Genomic DNA, 22,455 nt, shown 5'->3' with positions numbered 1-22,455 from the left:
CGTTGTATTTGTCAGCAGTGTACTCAGTAGATAGCGTCATTCTTTGGTTTTGCTTCCGAGTACTACTCGTCTGTAGAGCCTCATCTTGAAACATAGAGGTAAATCGTCCCAGATGCTTCTCAATCTTCTTTTCTTGATAGCCTCTATTCAGGAATCTTGATTTCATCTCCTGAAGTTGTTGTTGTGCACATTCTTGATTGCTGTTATTTCGAATTACCCTCTTAAATTGTGAGATGGGCAGTGCATTCTTTAGAGATGGTGGGTGGCAACTTGTAGCTTCCAATAAGGAATTTAAGGTTTTGCTTTATTGTAGAAAACAGAGTGTATCACACAAAAAAACACACTGATAATCACACTGTAAAACGTATAAAAAACTGGTATTGGCATTCCCAGTAGAACATACAATGTATTGTGCAAGTTAAATATCGCTACTCCAATGTGCACTAAGCTGAGAGGCTTGTTTGCAGAAGCTTAACCACAAACAGCCTTGATGTTTACTGTGCCACACTGTCAGAGCGTGTTCGTGTAGGGGGGCGGAGCCTGACGCGTTTCGCGGCGCTATTGGTCGCTTCTTTCGCAGAATCTATATTTTACGCTCAACTTGTAGGGGCTTATTTATCAATGTGCGAGTGGACATAATACGAAGTTGCGTATCATGTCCGCTGCACATAGATAAATGCCGACAGCATACACTGTCTGCATTTATCATTGCACCAGCAGTTCTTGTGAACTGCTGTTGTAATGCTGCCCCCTGCAGATTTGCGGTGTCAATCAACCCAATCGTATTTGATCGGGTTGATTTCTGTCCGCGGCCTCAGAGCAGGCGGACAAGTTATGGAGCAGCGGAAACAAGGCGCATCAAGCTTCATACAGAGCTTGATAAATATGCCCCATAGTCTGACCCAAAGTGTTTTTGCACACCATAGGGGATTACATATATGCCCTGAGAGTTGCAAAACTGGGGCTAAAAATTAAAGGATAACTGTTTGCTAATCTATTTATTTATCTATATATATATATATATATATATATATATATATATATATATATATATATATATATTTATATAAACAAAATAGTTTACACAGGAACAATGGCAACTACTTGAAATTTAAAAGTATAACTATGGTATCCTATGTTTAAAATGGGAAAGAAAATATATTATGTATAAGTGATTTATGATGTAACCCAAGTCTTGTTATCTTTTTGTGATATCAAGTTATTGGTCTTTTCTAGCTACTGTAAAATAAAATATAGTTTTCATCATTGACAAATGAAATAGAGATGTAGGCTGACATTTTATTTATTTTTTATATATTTTAGGGGGCTATGTAAGGTTTACTGCTGCCAAACATCACTATGTAACAAATTCACTAGTTAACCTATTAACCTATATATTTTAAGCACATTTTTATAGAATATATAAATTACATCAATAGACATTTTCATTTTAATACAACAAAGGAAAGGTTTTCTCATCATGGGATTATGCACTGGAAAGCAAAACAAATAAATAAATAAAAAATACATTTATAAAGTAACAATGGCAATGTGTGATGGATAAGAAGTCTTGTAGAAACCCATATACATATATTAAAGTTAAAAAGATCCCAGGACTAAATTTAATGTACACACCTCACATTTTTAAAAATATTTTAGTATACCTTTTCATGTGACAGCACTGAAGAAATGACACTTTGCTACAATGTAAAGTAGTGAGTGTACAGCCTGTATAACAGTGTAAATTTGCTGTCCCCTCAAAATAACTCAACACACAGCCATTAATGTCTAAACTGTTGGCAACAAAAGTGAGTACACCCCTAAGTGGAAATGTCCAAATTGGGGACAATTAGCCATTTTCCCTCCCCTGTGTCATGTGACTCGTTAGTGTTACAAGGTCTCAGGTGTGAATGGGAAGCAGGTGTGTTAAATTTGGTGTTATCGCTATCACACTCTCTCATACTGGTCACTGGAAGTTCAACATGGCACCTCATGGCAAAGAGCTCTGAGGATCTGAAAAAATGAATTGTTGCTTTACATAAAGATGACCTAGGCTATAAGAAGATTGCCAAGACCCTGAAACTGAGCTGCAGCATGGTGGGCAAGACCATACAGCGGTTTCACAGGACAGGTTCCACTCAGAACAGGCCTCGCCAAGGTCGACCAAAGAAGTTGAGTCCATGTGCTCAGGGTCATATCCAGAGGTTGTCTTTGGGAAATAGATGTATCAGTGCTACCAGCATTGCTGTAGAGGTTGAAGGGGTGGGGGTCAGCGTGTCAGTGCTCAGACCATATGCACACTGCATAAAATTGGTCTGCATGGCTGTTGTCCCAGATAGAGGCCTCTTCTAAAGATGATGCACAAGAAAGCCTGCAAACTATTTGCTGAAGACAAGCAGACTAAGGACATGGATTACTGGAACCATGTCCTGTGGTCTGATGAGACAAGATAAACTTATTTGGTTCAGATGGTGTCAAGCGTGTGTGGCAGCAACCAGGTGAGGAGTACAAAGACAAGTGTGTCTTGCCTACAGTCAAGCATGGTGGTGGGAGTGTTATCGTCTGGGCCTGCATGAGTGCTGCTGGCACTGGGGAGCTACAGTTCATTGAGGGAACCATGAATGCCAACATGTACTGTGACATACTAAAGCAGAGCATGATCCCCTCCCTTCAGAGACTGGACCTCAGGGCAGTGTTCCAACATGATAACAACCCCAAATACACCTCCAAGACCACTGCTAAAGAAGCTGAGGGTAAAGGTGATGGACTGGCCAAGCATATCTCCATACCTAAATCCTATTGAGTATCTGGGTGGCATCCTCAAATGGAAGGTGGGGGGATCGCAAGGTCTCTAGCATCCACCTATCACTGATATAGCATAATGAGCTTTTTATTTATACAGGTAACGTTTCGGGGATTCCAACCCCGTCCTCAGACCTTACATAACATACAATAAGTCTTACCTTAAATACCCTCCACAGACTGAGCATATCGCTGTACCGGAAGTCGACCGGCGTTCTGCCCGCACCACTGCGCATGCCCAGAGCATCGGCATGACAACCGGACCCAGCGTCATGCTTGAAAAAAAAATATACACATAACACCGTGGTTAAAAACATGAACATGGAGTAAGTGGATAACAATGCAGCCTCACATTTAATCTACAGTAAGCACAAAAAATTACCTGCTAACCTAATGTATAAACTTTGATACTAGAACACATATTACCTTGTGATATTTGTACCTGAGGTAACCAAGAGCTGAATAGTTGTATCTTTTTATTACATTTACTTGCCTATGAACCGATACTAACTATCATCTTAAATACATATCAATTTTTAGCTACACATACTAATAGATCATTGATCCTAGGGAGCACTGTATATTTCCTAAGAAGACAATACGGAGATATAACAACCTATAGAATCTGTATCCCTGAATACACTATTTGTGTAATGTCTAATCTGCAATAACCTTGCTAATAAATTAGGGGCCAAATCAATAGCTCAAATTATAGGGTACTACAGAAAACAGTGCCAGTCTAGGTGGGTATTAAGCCCACCAGGTACAATAGTACCTAAATTAAAAATCCATCTCGATTCGCACTGGAGCAAGATCCTGTCTCTATCTCCACCCCTCGTAAGTGGTAGTATGTGATCTATGATCACGTATCTCAAGTCCGCCACCGTATGGCCCTTCAGCGCAAAATGTTGTGCAACTGGTTGTTCCGAATCGTGATTTTTAATTGCCAATCGGATTGCCGTGCGGTGATTAGCCATACGGGTGCGGAGATCATCAATAGTTTTTCCGACATAAAATAACCTGCACGGACAATGTAGCAAATACACAATATGTGTGGTCGTGCTATGTCGGATGGTATATCTCTGGTTAGTTGTAGGATGGGTGAAAAATTTGGCATTAGTTAGACCATTGCACGTAGTGCAACCCATACACTTGTAACAACCAGGCTTGGAAGTCTGTAACCAGTTCTTTTTTGTGTAGTTGTGGACCGGGTCCACTTTTACCAGGATATCACGTAGTGATCTTGCTCTTCTGTATCCCACTTGTGGGTGTAAAGTCCCTTTGAAAGGTAACCTTTTATCGCTCTCTATAATGTTCCAATTCTTTTTCACCAGCTGATGCATGTTGTATTTGTCAGCAGTGTACTCAGTAGATAGCGTCATTCTTTGGTTTTGCTTCCGAGTACTAATCGTCTGTAGAGCCTCATCTTGAGACATAGAGGTAAATCGTCCCAGATGCTTCTCAATCTTCTTTTCTTGATAGCCTCTATTCAGGAATCTTGATTTCATCTCCTGAAGTTGTTGTTGTGCACATTCTTGATTGCTGTTATTTCGAATTACCCTCTTAAATTGTGAGATGGGCAGTGCATTCTTTAGAGATGGTGGGTGGCAACTTGTAGCTTCCAATAAGGAATTTCTGTCAGTGGTCTTCTTGAAGACCGTGGTACATAAAACCCCTGCTACCAGATAAATTCTTAGATCCAGGAAATCCACAGATGTAGGACTCTTCGTCATTTTGAATTGTAGGTCCACTGAAACTGAATTTAACATCTGGAACCAAACATCAAGTTCCTGCTCTGTGCCTGACCATAGAATGAATAAATCATCTATGTACCTTTTAAAGTATCTGACTTGTCGATGTTTGAAGAGTTCGGTGTCCTTTTCTTCGAATTCCGCCATAAAAAGGTTGGCGTATGATGGGGCCATATTCGACCCCATCGCTGTGCCTTTTAGTTGTAGATAAAATGATTTTTCAAACTTGAAATAATTCCTGTATAGGCATAATTCTAGTAGTTCTAACAGTAGATCAATAGGTGGCCCCACATATGGGTATCGGTTTAGTTGTTTCTGGGTTGCTGCGATCCCCTGTCCATGGGGGATAGCAGTTTAGAGGCCACAACATCTAATGTAACTAGAATGATTGGTTCCTCAATTTTTGGAAATCCCCTTAATTCATTGATTAGACTGATTGAGTCCAGTAAGAATGAGGGCATATTGCATACCATTGGTTGCAATATGCTATCCAGGAATATAGCAATAGGTTGAAGCAGTGACCCAATAGAAGATACAATAGGTCTTCCAGGAGGGCTGGTAGGGTTTTTATGGACCTTGGGCAATGTATAAAATGCTAAAACCCCTTTCCTGTTTGTTGATCCAGCCATTCTCAAATGCTCGATCCAATACTGTATCAATATGTTGTTTAAACATTCTTGTGGGGTTACAAGTTAATGCTTTATACGTTGATACATCCCCAAGCTGTGAAAGGACTGCTTGTTGATAATATGTATAGTCCATTATTACCAGTGCTCCTCCTTTGTCCGCTTCCCTAAATATCAACTCCTTATTGGTGCTTAGATTGTCAAGCACATGTCTCTCTTCCTTGGACAAGTTATTCCTGCAATCTGCTTTTGCTTTTTTGCACATTGAATCAGTATCTTCCAATAGTAGTCTGGTATATGTCTTGATGCTAGGATTCGTACTAGAGCAGTCACATGTGCTCCTGGGTTTCATTTGCTTGATGTCACCAAGTTCTATATCAGTGTCTCCCTGTAGTGTACTGAAGTGTTCTTTCAATCTGAGATTTCGCTCAAATTTTAGTATATCAATATACATTTCAAATGGTTTATATAGAGTGGTAGGAATGAAAGACAAACCTTTGTTTAATATTTTCGTCTCTGCTGAGGTTAATCGGTATGAGCTCAGATTGATGACTATATCGTTTACAGCATCCTGCGGCGGGCTCTTGGTGGTCTTCCTCGTACCACCCCCTCTCCGGATGTGTGTCCGATGCCTCTCAAGTTTTTTGACCTGGTTGTAATGCCCACTTCCACATGTCTTTGTGGAATCTCTGTTCTCATGGCACCTTCTGAATCAGAGCTGTTGCCAGAGGAATCAACTGTCGTTATGTTCCTGGGCCTGTAGAAGCGTGCTCTTCTTGGTCTAGTGTCAAAACTCCTCTGCCTTTCTTCTGCAGATAGTAACCACCTATAGACCCTTTTATCCTTATAATCAGCTTCCACTGCGTCCCATTTCCGATTTTTAAAGGTCAGTAATTCCGTTTCAAATTCTTTTATTTGTTTGTTCAGTTTTTCCATCCACTTATTCTCATCATCAGCCTCCAAAGCTGCTTTATAGGTTTGTTCAAACTGTTGTACTTCAGTGTCTGTTTTGTTCATTAGCACCCTGACCTCCTCAATAACTAGGAGCATCAAGTCCAAAGAGCATTTGTTCAAAATGCTACACCACTTGGTGCAAAAAGCAGGGTTATTCCTCCCTATGGTGGGAACATTTTTCATCCTGAAACCCCTAGGAATGAACAATTTTCTATGATAGTCTGATAGAAAAGTTCCATGTAAAGTTAGATCAATTTTCCTTTTACAAAGCTTTAGCCATTTGGCATACAAATGTGATGGTTGTTCCTTTAAATCCCTGGCAGGTAGTGCTGCAAAGCGGATTCTATCCGCATCATCTTCAGTATAGTTAAAGGTAGTTGCACCTTGTATGGTGTCTTGCATATCATCCCCTTCATCTATAGCTGCTGGTGTTGTATCCATGTTATAATCCATGTAAGGATCTAAAAACAATGTTAACCATCTGTGGCTAGCAATAAACAGTCAAGTATAGAGGATCCGCAATTGCTTAGGGTGCAAGAGTTAAAAAAATAATGTAACAGTCTCTGGTGAACTCTGCACTCACTTTATGTTTCAGCCGCCCAGGGTGCATCCAAACAACATTCAGTAATAACAGCAAAAAGAGCACTCACCGGGACTATCACTGATATAGCATAATGAGCTTTTTATTTATACAGGTAACTTTTCGGGGATTCCAACCCCGTCCTCAGACCTTACATAACACACAATAAGTCTTACCTTAAATACCCTCCACAGACTGAGCATATCGCTGTACCGGAAGTCGACCGGCGTTCTGCCCGCACCACTGCACATGCCCAGAGCGTCGGCATGACAACCTTTAAAAGGTACATAGATGATTTATTCATTCTATGGTCAGGCACAGAGCAGGAACTTGATGTTTGGTTCCAGATGTTAAATTCAGTTTCAGTGGACCTACAATTCAAAATGACGAAGAGTCCTACATCTGTGGATTTCCTGGATCTAAGAATTTATCTGGAAGCAGGGGTTTTATGTACCACACTCTTCAAGAAGACCACTGACAGAAATTCCTTATTGGAAGCTACAAGTTGCCACCCACCATCTCTAAAGAATGCACTGCCCATCTCACAATTTAAGAGGGTAATTCGAAATAACAGCAATCAGGAATGTGCACAACAACAACTTCAGGAGATGAAATCAAGATTCCTGAATAGAGGCTATCAAGAAAAGAAGATTGAGAAGCATCTGGGACGATTTACCTCTATGTCTCAAGATGAGGCTCTACAGACGAGTAGTACTCGGAAGCAAAACCAAAGAATGACGCTATCTACTGAGTACACTGCTGACAAATACAACATGCATCAGCTGGTGAAAAAGAATTGGAACATTATTGAGAGCGATAAAAGGTTACCTTTCAAAGGGACTTTACACCCACAAGTGGGATACAGAAGAGCAAGATCACTACGTGATATCCTGGTAAAAGTGGACCCGGTCCACAACTACACAAAAAAGAACTGGTTACAGACCTCCAAGCCTGGTTGTTACAAGTGTATGGGTTGCACTACGTGCAATGGTCTAACTAATGCCAAATTTTTCACCCATCCTACAACTAACCAGAGATATACCATCCGACATAGAGTAACCTGCACGACCACACATATTGTGTATTTGCTGCATTGTCCGTGCGGGTTATTCTATGTCGGAAAAACTATTGATGATCTCCGCACCCGTATGGCTAATCACCGCACGGCAATCCGATTGGCAATTAAAAATCACGATTCGGAACAACCAGTTGCACGACATTTTGCGCTGAAGGGCCATACGGTGGCGGACTTGAGATACGTGATCATAGATCACATACCACCACTTACGAGGGGTGGAGATAGAGACAGGATCTTGCTCCAGTGCGAATCGAGATGGATTTTTAATTTAGGTACTATTGTACCTGGTGGGCTTAATACCCACCTAGACTGGCACTGTTTTCTGTAGTACCCTATAATTTGAGCTATTTATTTGGCCCCTAATTTATTAGCAAGATTATTGCAGATTAGACATTACACAAATAGTGTATTCAGGGATACAGATTCTATAGGTTGTTATATCTCCGTATTGTCTTCTTAGGAAATATACAGTGCTCCCTAGGATCAATGATCTATTGATATGTGTAGCTAAAAATTGATATGTATTTAAGATGATAGTTAGTATCGGTTCATAGGCAAGTAAATGTAATAAAAAGATACAACTATTCAGCTCTTGGTTACCTCAGGTACAAATATCACAAGGTAATATGTGTTCTAGTATCAAAGTTTATACATTAGGTTAGCAGGTAATTTTTTGTGCTTACTGTAGATTAAATGTGAGGCTGCATTGTTATCCACTTACTCCATGTTCATGTTTTTAACCACGGTGTTATGTGTATATTTTTTTTTCAAGCATGACGCTGGGTCCGGTTGTCATGCCGACGCTTTGGGCATGCGCAGTGGTCGACTTCCGTTACAGGGATATGCTCAGTCTGTGGAGGGTATTTAAGGTAAGACTTATTGTGTGTTATGTAAGGTCTGAGGATGGGGTTGGAATCCCCGAAACGTTACCTGTATAAATAAAAAGCTCATTATGCTATATCAGTGATAGTCCAGGTGAGTGCTCTATTTGCTGTTATTACTATATATATATATATATATATATATATATATATATATATATATATATATATATATATATATATATATATATATAGCAATGGAACAAAAGAAGTGGAACTATCTTGTTAAATGGACAACTGCATTTTATCTGAAATGCAAAAAAGCTGTTGTAATCCGAGACTGTTCACTCTCCAAGGTAGATAGTTATTTAGTGAAAGATTATTTGATGTGAGGTTACTGAGTAACTTTGTAATGTATCTTTCCTCTTCATTTTGAATACAGCAACTGGTGAGGACATAGCTAACACCCAATTCGCCTTTTTAGCATATCTACATTACATTTTTACCAGGCATTGGAAAAATATTGTGTATGGAATCTCTTCTTTAGTTTTTTATTTTATTAAATCTAGAGATTTACTAATTCTTTATGGGACTTGAACTGTAAAATTAACCTTTTTGTTTATAAAAAAAATATTTTTTTTTATCTTTTGTCTAATAGTCATGATTTGCAATTAATGGAAAGAATGTTAGATTTGGCAAACATTTCTGCTACCTAATGAAATTGATCATGTTTTAAAACAGTACACCAAACATACACATTTAAAAAATAACTATTTGAAACATTCAAATGATTCACTTCAAATTGTGAGCTCTGAGTGTTAAAGGGACAGTAAAGTCATAATAAGACATTCATGATTTAGACAAAACATACAATTTCAAACAACTTTCCAATTTACTTATATTATTTCATTTGCTTCCTTCTCTTGTAATCCTTTGCTGAAAAGGTTCATCTAGGTAAGCTCAGGAGCAGCAAAAAAACTAGGTTCTAGCTGCTGATTGGTGGCTGCATATATATATATATATATATATATATATATACTGATTGTCATTGGCTCACCCATGTGATTAGTTAGAAACCAGTAGTACATTGCTGCTCCTTCAACAAAGAATAACATGAGAATGAAGCAAATTTAATAATAAAAGTAAATTGGAAAGTTGTTTAAAATTGTATGTTCTACCGAAACACACATTCTCAAATAGCCAGCAGCCGTGGTGGTTTTATGGGGGTGCTGAGGGCGCTGAGCGGTACTATGCACCACCAAATGCACGTATAGTGCCCTCGTTAAGCTGCAAAGGGTTCCATATATTATGTGTGCTGTCTCTTTCCCACATTTGCTAGTCACCCAATCAGCCCCACAAAATATTAAGTTCTAGAATCACCACTGGTCAGCAGTGGGTTGTATGATACTAATTTTCTTCATCGATAGACACCACCACCATCTCTCTGAGCAGGAATGGCATTAGAATACTGGTGCATGGGCCCTATCAGCATATGTGCGTATGCTGCTGAACTACAGTAATACAATTTACTCAAAGCATTTTTTATAATAAAAGTATACAAGTTTGCTAGAAATGTATTTAAAGCACAATTTCTAACCTTTAAGAGCCATGGTACATCATTTGTAAGAAATATACTACTCCTGGTCAAATACAGGTAGCCCTCAGTTTACGTGGGCATTATTCTCCGCCCGCAGCTCCTGCTTTCTTTACATATTGATAACAATCTTGCTTGCTCCAAACATTGCGAGCCTCACAAGCTGAGCGCCAAAAGGGGCACACAGCGATTGGAGGAAGCAGGATTTGTCATCGATCTGCTGAAGAAAGCAGGAGCTGCGGGCAGGGAATTGGAGTTATGTTTACCATAATGCAAAGGTAAGTATTTTAAAAAAATAAGCGTCATTGTAAAGTTTAATGAATAAAAGTGCCCCTGTTTTTAAAATTATTTTTAGTTACCGGGCACTTATTCATTAAACTTTACAATCATGTTAACTGATTTGTGAGAAACCATTTATTCTTTCAGATGGCTACATTTTATTTCTGTAAAGCTTCTATGGACATGTTACATTTGGCTGTTTAAAGAGACAGTCATCTTCATTTTTTTATTATTTAAAAAGATAGGTAATTCCTTTATTAAAAATGACCTATTTTTGCATAACCAACACTGCTATATTAATACACTATTTACCTCTATGACCTCACCCGGGTTAGCCCCCCCCCCCTTCATCAAAATTTTAACAAACAATCATTCCATTTGTTAGATCTTTGTTAGTTCTAACAAAAAATATTAATAATTTTTTCAGGGGGGCTAACCCGTAGCCAGCCCCCCTCAACAAAAATGTTGACAAAATGTTAATCTGGATAAAATTTTATTAATTTTGATAGATATATAGATATACGTTAGATCAGGTTAGATCAACTATTTTTTCGTTAGATCTATCACGTAAGAGGCGATATACACAATCCTAGTTTGTGTGCGGGGGAGGGGTGATCATGGGTTAGCCCCCCCTCAATTGAAATCTGGACGAAATTTTATTGATTTTGACAGATATACATTAGATCAGGTTAGATCAACTGTTTTTTTCATTAGATCTATCATACAAGAGGCGGTATTCACAATACTATTTTGTGTGCGGGGGAGGGGGGATCCTGGGTTAGCCCCCCCCCCCCCAACTGAAATCTCAACCAAATGTTATTGATTTTGATAGATATACATTAGATCAGGTTAGATCAACTATTTTTTTCGTTAGATCTATCACGTAAGAGGCGATATACACAATCCTAGTTTGTGTGCGGGGGAGGGGTGATCATGGGTTAGCCCCCCCTCAATTGAAATCTGGACCAAATTTTATTGATTTTGACAGATATACATTAGATCAGGTTAGATCAACTGTTTTTTTCATTAGATCTATCATACAAGAGGCGGTATTCACAATACTATTTTGTGTGCGGGGGAGGGGGGATCCTGGGTTAGCCCCCCCCCAACTGAAATCTCAACCAAATGTTATTGATTTTGATAGATATACATTAGATCAGGTTAGATCAACTGTTTTTTTTTCATTAGATCTATCATGCAAGAGGCGGTATTCAAAATCCTAGTTTGTGTGTGGGGAAGGGGTGATCATGAGTTAGCCCCTCCCCTTCAACTAAAATCTGGACCAAATTTTATTGATTTTGATCACACAAGCGGCGGTATTCACAATCCTATTTTGTGTGCGGGGGAGGAGTGATCACTGGGCTAGCCCCCCCCCCTCAACTGAAATCTGGACCAAACTTTATTGATTTTGATAGATATACGTTAGATCAGGTTAGATCAATTTTTTTTTTTGTTAGATCTAACATGCAACTGCTTTTAAAAAACATTCACAGTGCAACTGAAACTTTTACATGTCAAAATGCAGCATGTAAAAATAACCAAGAGAGATGCAGTATCTTTTGACCGATCAACACAAATGATCTAAGACATGGTTTTGAGCGTGCTTTGCAAAGTTCTTCTAAGGTCATTAATAGACCATGTTCACCCAACTGCAACCAACATACTACAATGATCTGTAAACCTGGACCACATCTTATAATTGAACCACATGTTGGTTTACCTACAAGAAAGCAATGGCTCTCTGAATTTCCTTATGAAGTGACCATATCAGATTTGGTTTATACACTAGGGACAGTTATAATGCATTTTCAGGGAAGCCATTACATTTCATGTTGTCGAAAAGACAATTTTTGGGAAGTATACTATGGTCCAATCTGTGAAAAAAGTTGACCCCAACAAAGTATGTGGACTTTCAGAGGTAGTTATATATGTTAAAGTGTAGCTTTATCTACTGTAGCTTTATCTACTGTGACCCTGGTAGTTCCGTCACTGAAACAGTATTATAAACTTAAAAATGGTAATATCCAAATCTAAAATTTCTCCCCGGACCACCAACATTATCTCGCAGACCACCAGTGGTTGGCGGCCGCTGATCTAAGACATAGTTCTCTGCCCGCAGCTCCTGCTTTCTTTACATAATGATAACAATCTTGCTTGCTCCAAACATTGCGAGCCTCACAAGCTGAGCGCCAAAAGGGGCACACAGCGATTGGAGGAAGCAGGATTTGTCATCGATCTGCTGAAGAAAGCAGGAGCTGCGGGCAGGGAATTGGAGTTATGTTTACCATAATGCAAAGGTAAGTATTTTAAAAAATAAGCGTCATTGTAAAGTTTAATGAATAAAAGTGCCCCTGTTTTTAAAATTATTTTTAGTTACCGGGCACTTATTTATTAAACTTTACAATCATGTTAACTGATTTGTGAGAAACCGTATATTCTTTCAGATGGCTACATTTTATTTCTGTAAAGCTTCTATGGACATGTTACATTTGGCTGTTTAAAGAGACAGTCATCTTCATTTTTTTATTATTTAAAAAGATAGGTAATTCCTTTATTAAAAATGACCTATTTTTGCATAGCCAACACTGCTATATTAATACACTATTTACCTCTATGACCTCACCCGGGTTAGCCCCCCCCTTCATCAAAATTTTAACAAACAATCATTCCATTTGTTAGATCTTTGTTAGTTCTAACAAAAAATATTAATAATCTTTTTCAGGGGGGCTAACCCGTAGCCAGCCCCCTCAACAAAAATGTTGACAAAATGTTAATCTGGATCAAATTTTATTAATTTTGATAGATAGATAGATATACGTTAGATCAACTATTTTTTTCATTAGATCTATCACGTAAGAGGCGATATACACAATCCTAGTTTGTGTGCGGGGGAGGGGTGATCATGGGTTAGCCCCCCCTCAATTGAAATCTGGACCAAATTTTATTGATTTTGACAGATATACATTAGATCAGGTTAGATCAACTGTTTTTTTCATTAGATCTATCATACAAGAGGCGGTATTCACAATACTATTTTGTGTGCGGGGGAGGGGGGATCCTGGGTTAGCCCCCCCCCCAACTGAAATCTCAACCAAATGTTATTGATTTTGATAGATATACATTAGATCAGGTTAGATCAACTGTTTTTTTTCATTAGATCTATCATGCAAGAGGCGGTATTCAAAATCCTAGTTTGTGTGTGGGGAAGGGGTGATCATGGGTTAGCCCCTCCCCCTCAACTAAAATCTGGACCAAATTTTATTGATTTTGATCACACAAGTGGCGGTTTTCACAATCCTATTTTGTGTGCGGGGGAGGAGTGATCACTGGGCTAGCCCCCCCTCAACTGAAATCTGGACCAAACTTTATTGATTTTGATAGATATACGTTAGATCAGGTTAGATCAATTGTTTTTTTGTTAGATCTAACATGCAACTGCTTTTAAAAAACATTCCCAGTGCAACTGAAACGTTTACATATCAAAATGCAGCATGTAAAAATAACCAAGAGAGATGCAGTATCTTTTGACCGATCAACACAAATGATCTAAGACATGGTTTTGAGCGTGCTTTGCAAAGTTCTTCTAAGGTCATTAATAGACCATGTTCACCCAACTGCAACCAACGTACTACAATGATCTGTAAACCTGGACCACATCTTATAATTGAACCACGTGTTGGTTTACCTACAAGAAAGCAATGGCTCTCTGAATTTCCTTATGAAGTGACCATATCAGATTTGGTTTATACACTAGGGACAGTTATAATGCATGTTCAAGGAAGCCATTACATTTCATGTTGTCGAAATAGTTTTAAATGCTCTTTATAAACTTACTTTAAGGTCAATAAAAGACCATTTTCATAACTGCAACCAACCTAAAAACCTGGGCCATACCTCATAATCGAGTCACATGTTGATTCACTTACAACAACAAAAATGTTTTTTGAATATTAAAAATGAGGTAAACATCAGATATGGTTTGTACACTATAGGCATTTATAACACATGTTCAGAAAAGCCATTACAGACTGACTGCTTACATTTTCTTTATACATTGCATTATTTAAAATAGAAAGATTTAAAAAAAAAAAATCCATTACAATAAATGTTACAGAAGAAAAGGAAAGGTTTAGTATTTATAAGATGATATATCCCAATCTATACAAACCTAAATAAATATTAGGGCTTTCAAAAGAAGTTATACATTTCAGAACTTTTATGTTTTCATTTTTATAAATAACTCTAAAAGCACTAAAAAAATTATTAAACAAAGTATTACTCTTAATTTTGTTTTAGACAATGTAAATAACTTTTATATTTACTATTATTTTACTAATTTTCTTGTTTGCTCCTTTATGTGTAGGCCTGTACAGAGGCAGCTCTCTAATTAGGTGAGTTAGGCGGCCTCCTAAGGCCTTGCGCTGACTGTGGCCTTGCTCACAGTGACAGTGGGACAAAATATTTATTCTCTGCATAGAGCCTGAAAGCCATATGTGGTACAGTATACATACTATCAGGAGATGGTCTGCCAGATACAGATGGTGGTACAGACCGTGATAAAGAACAGCTACCATCAGCATACACACAAATGGTGATAAAGTATACTTATTATTACATGCCTTCCAACAATCCATATGTCCTATCACATTAACACCCCTAATCCTGTCACACTCACCTTCTCTTGCACTGTCACACTCACCCCACAATCCTGTCACACTCATCCTCTATCACCAGGCCCAGACTGACCATCGAGCATAGTGGGCAAATGCCCAGTGGGCCGCCAGCTCCCATAGCTCCGCCCACCTATTCATTATTTACACTGCAAAAAAAACAAAACACTGATGCGGCCTCAGGCTGATGATGTCACATGTGACACAACAGCCTCTGCGGTCCGTGCAGACATTGTAGCAACACTGGGGAAGGGAGCTTGGATTGTGAGAAGTGAAACCGGTGACCTTCAGAGCCATCAAGTCTGTGTTTTTAAAATTGTGTTAAAGGTGAAAACTTTTGTTTTTTTCTTGACCAGTTGACAGGGCCATTTCTTGGGGCACAGTTACAGCAGCACAGCTACTTCAGAGCTTGCAGTGTGTCACAGCCTTAAGTGGGTGTATGTGTGATGTGTGTACGTATGAGTGTGTGTATGTGTGATGTGCTTGCATATGAGTGTGTGTATGTGTGATGTGCTTGCATATATTTGGGTGTATGTGTGATGTGCTTGCATATATGTGGGTGTATGTGTGATGTGCTTGCATATATGTGGGTGTATGTGTGATGTGCTTGCATATATGTGGGTATATGTGTGATGTGCTTGCATATATGTGGGTGTATGTGTGATGTGCTTGCATATATGTGGGTGTATGTGTGATGTGCGTGCATATGAGTGTGTGTATGTGTGATGTGCTTGCATATGAGTGTGTGTATGTGTGATGTGCTTGCATATATGTGGGTGTATGTGTGATGTGCTTGCATATATTTGGGTGTATGTGTGATGTGCTTGCATATATGTGGGTGTATGTGTGATGTGCTTGCATATGAGTGTGTGTATGTGTGATGTGCTTGCATATGAGTCTGTATATGTGTGATGTACTTGCATATATGTGGGTGTATGTGTGATGTACTTGCATATATGTGGGTGTATGTGTGATGTGCTTGCATATATGTGGGTGTATGTGTGATGTGCTTGCATATATGTGGGTGTATGCGTGATGTGCTTGCATATATGTGGGTGTATGTGTGATGTGCGTGCATATGAGTGTGTGTGTAAGAAGATGTATGTGTGATGTGCGTACATATGAGTGTGTTTGGAAGTTTGTGTATGTGTGATCTGCTTACATATGAGTGTGTGTAAGTGGGTGTATGTGTGATGTGCGCGCAAATAAGTGTGTGTATGTGGGGTCTGCGTTCATACAAGTGAATTTCTGTAGTGCTGGATGTCACACATTGGGGGATATTTACCATCCCTGCAGGCGGCCAGGTTTCATAGCAAGGTAAAATGTAATTTTGCACAAGAGTATTCCTGTGCAACGCCATCCCCTGTTGTGGTGCAAACAGTTGCACTATAGCACAGCATTTCAATCATCCTGAACAAGCGAGTGTTAAAGGGACAGTCAAGTCCAAAAAAAAACTTTTATGTTTCCAATAATGCATGTAATTGTTCTCTTGGTATTCTTAGTTAAAAGCTAAACCTAGGAAGGCTCATATGATATTTTCTAAGCTCTTACAGACCGCCTCTTATCACATGCTTTTTTTATTTGCTTTTCACAACAAGGGAGAGCTAGTTCATGTGAGCCATATAGATAACATTGTGATCCTGCCCGTGACTTGTGGCAGACACTGCACTAATTGGCTAAAATGCAAGTCAATACATAGGCCTAGATTTAGAGTTCGGCGGTAGCCGTCAAAACCAGCGTTAGAGGCTCCTAACGCTGGTTTTGGCCGCCCGCTGGTATTTGGAGTCAGTGATTAAAGGGTCTAACGCTCACTTTGCAGCCGCGACTTTTCCATACCGCAGATCCCCCTACGCCATTTGCGTAGCCTATCTTTTCAATGGGATCTTTCTAACGCCGGTATTTAGAGTCGTTTCTGCAGTGAGCGTTAGAGCTCTAACGACAAGATTCCAGCCGCCTGAAAATAGCAGGAGTTAAGAGCTTTCTGGCTAACGCCGGTTTATAAAGCTCTTAACTACTGTACCCTAAAGTACACTAACACCCATAAACTACCTATGTACCCCTAAACCGAGCTCCCCCCACATCGCCGCCACTCGATTAAAAATTTTAACCCCTAATCTGCCGACCGCCACCTACGTTATACTTATGTACCCCTAATCTGCTGCCCCTAACACCGCCGACCCCTGTATTACATTTATTAACCCCTAATCTGCCGCCCCCGCTATCGCTGACCCCTGCATTACACTTTTAACCCCTAATCTGCCGCTCCGTAAACCGCCGCAACCTACGTTATCCCTATGTACCCCTAATCTGCTGCCCTAACATCGCCGACCCCTATGTTATATTTATTAACCCCTAATCTGCCCCCCACAACGTCGCCGACACCTACCTACACTTATTAACCCCTAATCTGCCGAGCGGACCTGAGCGCTACTATAATAAAGTTATTAACCCCTAATCCGCCTCACTAACCCTATCATAAATGGTATTAACCCCTAATCTGCCCTCCCTAACATCGCCGACACCTACCTTCAATTATTAACCCCTAATCTTCCGATCGGAGCTCACCGCTATTCTAATAAATGTATTAACCCCTAAAGCTAAGTCTAACCCTAACACTAACACCCCCCTAACTTAAATATAATTTACATATAACGAAATAAATTAACTCTTATTAAATAAATTAATCCTATTTAAAGCTAAATACTTACCTGTAAAATAAATCCTAATATAGCTACAATATAAATTATAATTATATTATAGCTATTTTAGGATTAATATTTATTTTACAGGCAACTTGGTATTTATTTTAACTAGGTACAATAGCTATTAAATAGTTAAGAACTATTTAATAGTTACCTAGTTAAAATAATTACAAATTTACCTGTAAAATAAATCCTAACCTAAGATATAATTAAACCTAACACTACCCTATCAATAAAATAATTAAATAAACTACCTACAATTACTTACAATTAACCTAACACTACACTATCAATAAATTCAATAAACACAATTGCTACAAATAAATACAATTAAATAAACTAGCTAAAGTACAAAAAATAAAAAAGAACTAAGTTACAGAAAATAAAAAAATATTTACAAACATAAGAAAAATATTACAACAATTTTAAACTAATTACACCTACTCTAAGCCCCCTAATAAAATAACAAAGCCCCCCAAAATAAAAAATTCCCTACCCTATTCTAAATTAAAAAAGTTACAAGCTCTTTTACCTTACCAGCCCTGAACAGGGCCCTTTGCGGGGCATGCCCCAAGAAGTTCAGCTCTTTTGCCTGTAAAAAAAAACATACAATACCCCCCCCCCCAACATTACAACCCACCACCCACATACCCCTAATCTAACCCAAACCCCCCTTAAATAAACCTAACACTAATCCCCTGAAGATCTTCCTACCTTGTCTTCACCATCCAGGTATCACCGATCGGTCCTGGCTCCGATATCTTCATCCAACCCAAGCGGGGGCTAGACATCCACTGAAGAAGTCCAGAAGAGGGTCCAAAGTCTTCCTCCTATCCGGCAAGAAGAGGACATCCGGACCGGCAAACATCTTCTCCAAGCGGCATCTTCGATCTTCTTCCATCCGGTGCGGAGCGGGTCCATCTTGAAGCAGGCGACGCGGATCCATCCTCTTCTTCCGATGTCTCCCGACGAATGACGGTTCCTTTAAGGGACGTCATCCAAGATGGCGTCCCTCGAATTCCGATTGGCTGATGGGATTCTATCAGCCAATCGGAATTAAGGTAGGAATTTTCTGATTGGCTGATGGAATCAGCCAATCAGAATCTAGTTCAATCCGATTGGCTGATCCAATCAGCCAATCAGATTGAGCTCGCATTCTATTGGCTGTTCCGATCAGCCAATAGAATGCGAGCTCAATCTGATTGGCTGATTGGATCGGCCAATCGGATTGAACTAGATTCTGATTGGCTGATTCCATCAGCCAATCAGAAAATTCCTACCTTAATTCCGATTGGCTGATAGAATCCTATCAGCCAATCGGAATTCGAGGGACGCCATCTTGGATGACGTCCCTTAAAGGAACCGTCATTCGTCGGGAGACATCGGAAGAAGAGGATGGATCCGCGTCGCCTGCTTCAAGATGGACCCGCTCCGCACCGGATGGAAGAAGATCGAAGATGCCGCTTGGAGAAGATGTTTGCCGGTCCGGATGTCCTCTTCTTGCCGGAAAGGAGGAAGACTTTGGACCCTCTTCTGGACTTCTTCAGTGGATGTCTAGCCCCCGCTTGGGTTGGATGAAGATATCGGAGCCAGGACCGATCGGTGATACCTGGATGGTGAAGACAAGGTAGGAAGATCTTCAGGGGATTAGTGTTAGGTTTATTTAAGGGGGGTTTGGGTTAGATTAGGGGTATGTGGGTGGTGGGTTGTAATGTTGGGGGGGGGGTATTGTATGTTTTTTTTTACAGGCAAAAGAGCTGAACTTCTTGGGGCATGCCCCGCAAAGGGCCCTGTTCAGGGCTGGTAAGGTAAAAGAGCTTGTAACTTTTTTAATTTAGAATAGGGTAGGGAATTTTTTATTTTGGGGGGCTTTGTTATTTTATTAGGGGGCTTAGAGTAGGTGTAATTAGTTTAAAATTGTTGTAATATTTTTCTTATGTTTGTAAATATTTTTTTATTTTCTGTAACTTAGTTCTTTTTTATTTTTTGTACTTTAGCTAGTTTATTTAATTGTATTTATTTGTAGCAATTGTGTTTATTGAATTTATTGATAGTGTAGTGTTAGGTTAATTGTAGGTAATTGTAGGTAGTTTATTTAATTATTTTATTGATAGGGTAGTGTTAGGTTTAATTATATCTTAGGTTAGGATTTATTTTACAGGTAAATTTGTAATTATTTTAACTAGGTAACTATTAAATAGTTCTTAACTATTTAATAGCTATTGTACCTAGTTAAAATAAATACCAAGTTGCCTGTAAAATAAATATTAATCCTAAAATAGCTATAATATAATTATAATTTATATTGTAGCTATATTAGGATTTATTTTACAGGTAAGTATTTAGCTTTAAATAGGATTAATTTATTTAATAAGAGTTAATTTATTTCGTTATATGTAAATTATATTTAAGTTAGGGGGGTGTTAGTGTTAGGGTTAGACTTAGCTTTAGGGGTTAATACATTTATTAGAATAGCGGTGAGCTCCGATCGGAAGATTAGGGGTTAATAATTGAAGGTAGGTGTCGGCGACGTTGTGGGGGGCAGATTAGGGGTTAATAAATATAACATAGGGGTCGGCGATGTTAGGGCAGCAGATTAGGGGTACATAGGGATAACGTAGGTTGCGGCGGTTTACGGAGCGGCAGATTAGGGGTTAAATGTGTAATGCAGGGGTCAGCGATAGCGGGGGCGGCAGATTAGGGGTTAATAAGTGTAAGGTTAGGGGTGTTTAGACTCGGGGTACATGTTAGAGTGTTAGGTGCAGACGTAGGAAGTGTTTTCCCATAGGAAACAATGGGGCTGCGTTAGGAGCTGAACGCTGCTTTTTTGCAGGTGTTAGGTTTTTTTTCAGCTCAAACAGTCCCATTGTTTCCTATGGGGGAATCGTGCACGAGCACGTTTTTGATGCCGGCCGCGTCCGTAAGCAACTCTGGTATCGAGAGTTGCATTTGCGGTAAAAATGCCCTACGCTCCTTTTTTGGAGCCTAACGCAGCATTTGTTTTAACTCTCGATACCAGAGTTAAATTTATGGTGCGGCCAGAAAAAAGCCCGCGGAGCGTTAACAGCCCTTTTACCGCCGAACTCTAAATCTAGGCCATAATAAATAAAATGTCATGTGATCAGGGGGCTGTCAGAAGGTGCTTAGATACAAGTTAATCACAGAGGTAAAAAGAATATTAATTTAAAAGTGTTGGTTATGAAAAACTGGGGAATGGGTAATAAAGGGATTATCTATCTTTTTAAACAACACAAATTCTGGTGTTGACAAGAAATGGGGGTGGGCTGCTTTGCCTTAAAATGCTTGGGCCTATTTTTGGTCCCACTCCGGCCCTGTCTATCACTTTTTCACACACACCCCCTTCCACACTCACCTGATCACATTAAGCCACTAATCCTGTCACACTCACCTTCTCTCGCACTGTCACACTCACCCCCCAACCCTGTCACACTCCCCCGCATACAAACTAGGATTGTGAATACCGCCTCTTGTATGATAGATCTAACAAATAAAACAGTTGATCTAACCTGATCTAACGTATATTTATCAAAATCAATAAAATTTGGTCCAAATTTCAGTTGAGGGGGGCTAACTCGTGATCACCCCTCCCCCGCACACAAACTAGGATAGAGAATACCGCCTCTTGCTTGATAGATCTATAATGAAAAAACTGTTGATCTAACCTGATCAAACGTATATTGATTAAAATCAATAATATTTGGTCCAGCACTCAGTTGAGGGGGGGGTTAGCCCAGTGATCACTCCTCCCACGCACACAAAATAGGATTGTGAATACCGCCGCTTGCGTGATAGATCTAACACAAAAAATAGTTGATCTAACCTGATCTAACGTAAATATCTATAAAAATCAATAACATTTGGTCCAGATTTCAGTTTAGGGGGGCTAGCCCAGTGATCACCCCTCCACCGCACACAAACTAGGATTGGGAATACCGCCTCTTGTGTGATAGATCTAATAAAAAAAAAGTTGATCTAACGTATATCTATCAAAATCAATCAAATTTGGTCCAGATTTCAGTTGAGGGGAGCTAACCTGTGATCACCCCTCCCCCGCACACAAACTAGGATTGTGAATACCGCCTCATGCTTGATAGATCTAATGAAAAAAACTGTTGATCTAACCTGATCTAACGTATATCTATCAAAATAAACAAAATTTGGTTCCGATTTCAGTTGATGGGGGGCTAGCCCAGTGATCACCCCTCCCCCGCACACAAACTAGGATTGTGAATACCGCCTCTTGCGTGATAGATCTAACGAAAAAAATAGTTGATCTAACCTGATCTAACGTATATCTATCAAAATCGATAAAAATGTATCCAGATTTCAGTTGAGGGGGGCTAACCCGTGTTCACCCCTCTCCCGCACACAAAATAGGATTGTGAATACTGCCTCTTGCATGATAGATCTAACAAAAAAAACAGTTGATCTAACCTGATCTAACATATATCTATCAAGATCAAAAAAATTTGTTCCAGATTTCAGTTGAGGGGGGGCTAGCCCAGTGATCACCCCTCCCCCGCACACAAAATAGGATTGTGAATACCGCCTCTTGCGCCTCTAATGAAAAAAATTGT

The sequence above is a fragment of the Bombina bombina genome, chromosome 6 (genome assembly GCF_027579735.1).
Source record: "Bombina bombina isolate aBomBom1 chromosome 6, aBomBom1.pri, whole genome shotgun sequence".
Taxonomy (NCBI): domain Eukaryota; kingdom Metazoa; phylum Chordata; class Amphibia; order Anura; family Bombinatoridae; genus Bombina; species Bombina bombina.
This window is presented reverse-complemented; position numbering follows the sequence as displayed.